The following is a 6,776-nucleotide window of genomic DNA, read 5'->3' on the forward strand; positions in this document are numbered from 1 at the left end:
AGTATGCCTAGAAAGATTAAGGGGATTTCGCTCAATTCGATTTGTGATTATGCCCTGTAATGCAACGGGTTAAAGGTATCATCAATTCCATCAGTTGTGTGTAACACCCGCGGGAAGAAAGCTTCATCAGAAGACGTACGGAAAACATCTACCTAAACATTATATAAGCCTTTGCTTTTAAATTCTATTATAGAATGCATGCTACCCACTCATTTATGTATTTGTTTAGATCTGTAAGCTGCTTAGCTTTTCCCCGATCGATCCACCGATCGCATGGTAAGCTCCTATAGCCCCAAAAAGAACAAAAAGAGAACATTGAAATATTTCAAGACCGCATAATTGAGTCGCAGTCGTAAACGAGAGGAAAGGTTTTGTTTTCTTACATACTTGTATATTGAATAAGTCTTCTCGACCTGAAAAACAAGCGAAGTAAGAGATCCTTGCTTTCGAAAAAAAATATATATAGCCTATACTTCAAAGGGTAAAAGGGTATACTACATAGTTCTATTTATCAATTCTGTTATCCGACTCCACTATCTGTACTATATGTTCAAAACTATCTTTATTTCGTTGATTTATTTTGAATTTTGGCGATTATGTAGGGCTGCATGTAAAGTGTATTCTATAGCCGGGCAGGTTCGATCTAGGCCTTATTATTCTCTTCTAGTGTTTGGTCGTTTGCTTAATTCGACCGCGGGCCAATGTACGTATAATTGAATGTGGTTAAGTATCTCCCGATGTGAATTCCGCCCACGCATTCGAAAAGACAAAGTCGTGCGTTGCCTTCTAAAACCCTAGAGACCACTAAGACCGTGTGTGGTTCGAGTACGAACGAAATGTAAAACACAATGTTGGCAATTGTTATGACAGTTCTCGGCCAGATATATTTTTAATTATAAACCGCACCCGACGAGTAAAACAAATCATTAAAGTGGTCGATAGAAAATTTAGGAGCGCTTCTTCTAGAATGGAAGATTTATTGCAAGCTGTACCGAAGAGTGAAAGGCTATACTTAGAATAGGAATGTAATATGCATTCATCGGTCGTTTCGATTCCTGTTAAGGATCGTAGAGCTTCAAGAATTGTAGATCTTGAAATGGAATGTTGAAATTTGGGGGCGTTTTGGATTTTCATTAAAGAGAGCAGATTTACTAGATTGAAACATTTATTTCAAGCTATACCCGAAGAGTGAAAGGCTATAGCTAAATTTGGAATGTCGTATGCATGAATCGGTCGTAGAGCTTCAAGAATTGAAAGGATATTCTAAGAATTGGAATGTTGAAATCATAAATCGTTACACATTTAGAAGCGCTTTGGATTTCCGTTGAAGAGAGTAGAGAGTTCCGAGACAACATTTTTCAAATCGGCCTAATTGAAACGAATTCGGAAACGTATAGTATGTAAGTACTATTTTAGAGAGACAGCACGATTGACCAACGTATTTGTTTAAAGTCAGGATCAGATAGCAAGCAGTACTTGCGACACTTACGAGAGCGTTTGTTAAATGGGTTGTCTGTCAGTTCTACGATTACTGATTAATGGATCAGAGTGCTGCGATAGGGCTGCCCATATGAGTGCTATACACACAAATACACTCTCCAAGGTGTCCGACTTAACATAAATAAATGAAACACTTACCGGCCCGACCGGCCTAGCGTGTCCGTCCAGTCCAGTCCAGTCCCGTCCCATCTTTTGATTATTTGCTGTACGTATTGTCGTATCACAGAAAAATTTATTTAAGGCATTAAATATAATATAATAATAACAATAACAATAACAACAAGAACAAGAACAACCCGAGCATTTTTCATCGTTCACGTGTATTGACTTTGTCTCTGATTCAACGGATTGATAAATTGTCACTTATCGGTGCGGTGCGGTGCGGTGCGGTGCGTGGCTAAATGGAAACGGCAGCAAATTTATAGTTCGTCGTATTTGTCGCATTTGTCGGCCGACAACAATAGTTGTTTAAGGAACGACATTACCTGTGAGCCGGCCGGCCGGCCGGCCGAGCCGAGCGTTTTGTCGCTGTCATGCCACATAATTGTTGAGCCGTCCCACCATCCCACCACCGCACCACACATCGCACCATACAGCACCACACAGCACAGCACATCACATCAGACCATTACACCATCACTCAGGTGCCGAAACAGTCGCTTTTGACAGCCAACAGCATCGATAGATAGTCGGGCCGACCAGCTTCTGTTTCTGTTTTTGTTTTTGTTTCTGTTTCTGTTTCCGTTGTCACCAGTAATTCACATTTCGAAATTAATGCGTTCGACTATTCGAGGAATTCGCCTTAAGTACTCCAATACCCATACCCATGCCCATGCCCATTGTAATAGGCGAACTCGAAGTGTGCGTTCGAATCGTCGCACCAAAACGGGATTATGATTAGGCCGCTGCTGCTTACAGCCGAGAGTGGTAATTGAGGCAAATATAATTGCATATCTCTTGTAAAATGTGCTGATAGGTCAATTAAAAGGGAATAAAGACGGTGTCGCCTTGGGCGAGTGAAGGCCTGATTCTGACTGATTCTCTACCACAAATGGGGCTTCCCACTGAGATCGGACCAGCGAGGAAGCAAGGCCTATCCTATTCCCCACAATGTGATTTCATCCAAAATCCCCACACCAAATGATGCAAAGACAGAAATAAAACAAGAGAGAACGCTACAGTCGAGCAAGCCCGACAGTGTAATACCCTGTACCCAGTAAAGTTGTTTCGTAACTTTTCTCAGAACCATCCGATTTAGATGAAATTTGAAACAAAGTAGATAATTATATAGAAATTATGTGTGCAAAGTTTGGTTTAGGTAGCATTTGAAATGTGGACGCTATTGACGAAATTCTGTAGCGGGGGAAGGGGGGGAAAATTCCAAAAAATAAAATAAACTCGTCCTTTCTCGGACCTAGGAGAATCTGGATGCCAACTTTGGATATTCTAGCTTTTATAGTTTCTGAGATCCTTGTGTTCATCCAGACGGACAGACGGACGGACGGACAGACGGACGGACAGACGGACGGACGGACGGACGGACATGTCTAGATCGATTTCTCTCGTCATGCTGATTCAGAATATATATACTTTATGGGGTCGGAGATGTTTCCTTCTGCATGTTACATACTTTGCACAAACCTAATATACCCTTGTACCCTTTTTACCCTACGGGTACAGGGTATTATAAATAATTGAAATGTTCAACGTAAAAAAAAATAAAAAATATATATAAAAAATGAAATTTGTGTAACTAAATTAAATTAAGCTAAATTAATTTAGAAATATATTTGTAATGACTAGTGTAATAACTTCAAAGTAATCTTGTAGTTGTAACGCTAAGATAGCTTAAGAAATAAATAAAATTGAAATTTTCCTTGATAGGGTATGGCCCTTTAAGTATACAAAGGTGTATTATCTGCCCACTATGGCTTATATTTTGGTACCAGAGCGTGCTGCGAAGAAAACAGAGCTTCGGGAATCCACTACTTGGGCATCAAGATCGTCTCCATGTGGCAAACTGTGGCAAACTGTGGCAAACCTCCATGGTGACGGGTCGCGAACTAATAGCTACATCCTATAGCTACAATGTTTCCATACTATCTTATCTTTTATTAAAAAGCAACTGTAACTTATTTCGGTCATCCATGGTCACCGAGTGATGCAAAATCATAAGCACTACATACTCTACTGTTTCCGCACTATCTTATCTTTTATGAGAAAGCACTCTTCTAGACTTATTTTTGCCATTTTTGTCATCCATGGTCACAATTCGCGAGCCACGAGCCACTAGCGATGTAAATCCATTAGATATACCGATAAGATTCGCAATATGTATGTAATTTGGTTTCCTAATCATTAGAAATGGCAAAGTTTCAAATCATATCGTTCGACAGCTATATGATATAGGGATCTGACATGGCTGGACTCCATGTATTTGTGTGCGTTGAAAAAAAGCTTTGTTGTGGGAGGAATATTATTGAAACGCATAGACTCGTACTGTTTTGGATACTGAAGCTCTCTCCCTTCTAGGAGGTTTAAGCTTACACACCTGTTCCCATACCTAAAAGATTCAGATGTTCACACACCTTTTCGGTATAATGTTAGTTTGTTGTATTTCCCAAGTTGTTCTCCTCTTTAAGAAATAATGCTTGTTTGGATCATCCTGGTGCGAAATGAAATGATGATATACTTGTATCTCCTATACTTTGACAAAAACAATTTTAAAAGCAAAAGGGCATTTAAATTCTGAAGGAGCTCATTAAAATCCTTCTCCGTGTCATACCCACTTAACCAACTTTCTTTATGCAGATATCGTTTATAAGAAAACATTATTTCATATTAACATACTCCGGGGCCCGACGAGCTATGTGAGTTTGTTCCTGAGTGGAGAGGCACACGCCGCAACCATCATGATAGAAGCGTGATTGACAAAATTTCAAGGTTATCATACAATTTAAAAATTGCCCAGCCTAAGACAGATCTTAATTAAAGATCAAAGATTTGCAAAAAGTATTAACATACTTGAATATGTCATAGCGGAAAAGTTGTTCAGCGTCCAAAACTCTACTACCTTTGAAAGTAAATTGAATGGTTGTTCTTATCACCAACGCCTGAGTTATTATAATACTTGTATGTATACAAGTATATATTGTATTAGCTCTTAGTTGATATCAAATTAGGAACTACGAGCAGTTCCCGATTTGCCGCTCAAGCTGGATAAACGCCTTTGCTTCTAAAACAATCGCAATCAAGTTTTCTACGTAGTACATTTACTTTTTGAATGCCCTAAATTGGATGACGAAACACACATACTTGTAAGTACGTAAACATTTGTTCAAAGGTATTATCTAGCCCACGGTCTTATACAAAGCAGAAAGGTAGTACTGTCATCAGGCCATCAGAATGGGGCTTAACTCATTTTAAAGAGCATAACCTTGTGGGCATTCAGACACTACAAGTATAGCTTATTGTGTTTCTTGCCTTCTCATTTACACATTAAAGCAATACTTACATACGTCCATACTACTTGTATGTATGTACAACAAGCTGTCTCAATATAAGTTCAGCTAGAAGTTCGATTTGCGAGAAAATTAAGTGAAATTCCTAGCTACTTGGATAAATCACAAATCATGATTTGCCATAAGTTTCCACACATACTCCACACTCGCATGCTTGTACTTCGTGGATAGTGACGATCGATAATGTGCAGAGACTATTTATACCCTGTACCCAAAGGGTACAAGGGTATATTAGTTTTGTGCGAGTGCACATGGAACACACAGAAGGAGGCTTGGTAGACCCCACAAAGTATATATATTCTTGATCAGCATGACAAGCCGAGTCGATATAGCCATGTCCGTCTGTCCGTCTGTCCGTCTGTCCGTCTGTCCGTCTGTCTGTCTGTCTGTCTGTCTGTATGAACGCAAGGATCTCCGAAAGTATAAGAGCTAGAATAACCAAACTTGGTATACAGATTCTCCTGAGACCGAGAAAGGACGAGTTTGTTCATTTTTTCTGATCCACCCCCCCACTCCCCCCCTATTAACGATTTTCTATAACTCCCGTAATTCTTGGAATTTTGAACTAAAATTTGGTAGACACATCCAGTTAGTAATTGTATATCCGTATACCAAGTTTCATTATGATAGAATGATCGGAAAGAAAGTTATAGCCATATAACCAGGCCCAATGCACACATACATACATATGTACAAGTACACAAACACGCATAAGGCACGATTCTGATGTAAATGTAAATGTATCTATGCATGCATGGAATATTTAGTTAATTAATTAAATTACTTTAGTTAATTAATTAAATTAATTTAGTTAATTAATTTAATTAATTAATTAAATTAATTAATTTAATTAAATTAATTAATTAATTTAATTAAATTAATTTAATTACTTTTTTGTGGGGTGGTACAGGGTATTTAAGAGTTGAGCCTGCTCGACTTTAGCATTCCTTTCTTGTTGCATTTGAATTGCCGATGTCGGCCAACTATGTATGTATGTATATCATGTGTCCGATTATGTCGATATCTTGCATTTATGCGTAATAATCCGAATAATCGAAATGTTTGAGGCTTCAGCGCGCACAAAAGAGCGGTTTTTCTCGTTTTAAATAAATACATTAATACAATCATTCGCACATACGTGCAAAGATATACTCACTACTTGTATGTATGTCTGTCTGTCTGTCTGTCCGCCTGCCTGTCCGCCTGTCCATAAAAATGTCACATTGATTTTATTTGAGAATATTCCGCTAGTGTCTGCGCGTTATTTAATTAATTATTTACGGCTTAATACGAATATTTAAATATCTTTTTCATGGTCGCATCTGGCGCGTGTGTGCGTGGAAGAAAACAGATCTGAACGTAGCGCTCATCGCACACCCAAATCTAATTATACCCTCTGCCTTCTTTATTCGCTCAGTTTTTGTTCAAACATGCAAATTTCGAATGACAACACATTGTTGTAATTTTTCACAACATTTCTTTGTTGTTCAATTTAAATACAAGTATAGTATAACTCCAAAATATGGGGTTAGCTTACAAGTAGGGTTACCGTTTATAACAATTTTTGTAATTTCTTTCAATTTGTAAAATTCTTTTCTTCGCGCGCTTGGCTTTCAAATCATTGGTAAATAAACGGGTCTCTGAATATATAGCGTGACTCAAACATCCCTATGGACAAATAGGTCCTGCCCTTCCTTTTTTCATAAAGTTTTATATAATTTGCTTTGTAAATAATTTAAAGGTATTGAGGATTAA

The sequence above is a fragment of the Scaptodrosophila lebanonensis genome, unplaced genomic scaffold, assembly GCF_003285725.1.
Source record: "Scaptodrosophila lebanonensis strain 11010-0011.00,11010-0021.00 unplaced genomic scaffold, SlebRS2 tig00001418-arrow-arrow-pilon, whole genome shotgun sequence".
Lineage (NCBI taxonomy): Eukaryota > Metazoa > Arthropoda > Insecta > Diptera > Drosophilidae > Scaptodrosophila > Scaptodrosophila lebanonensis.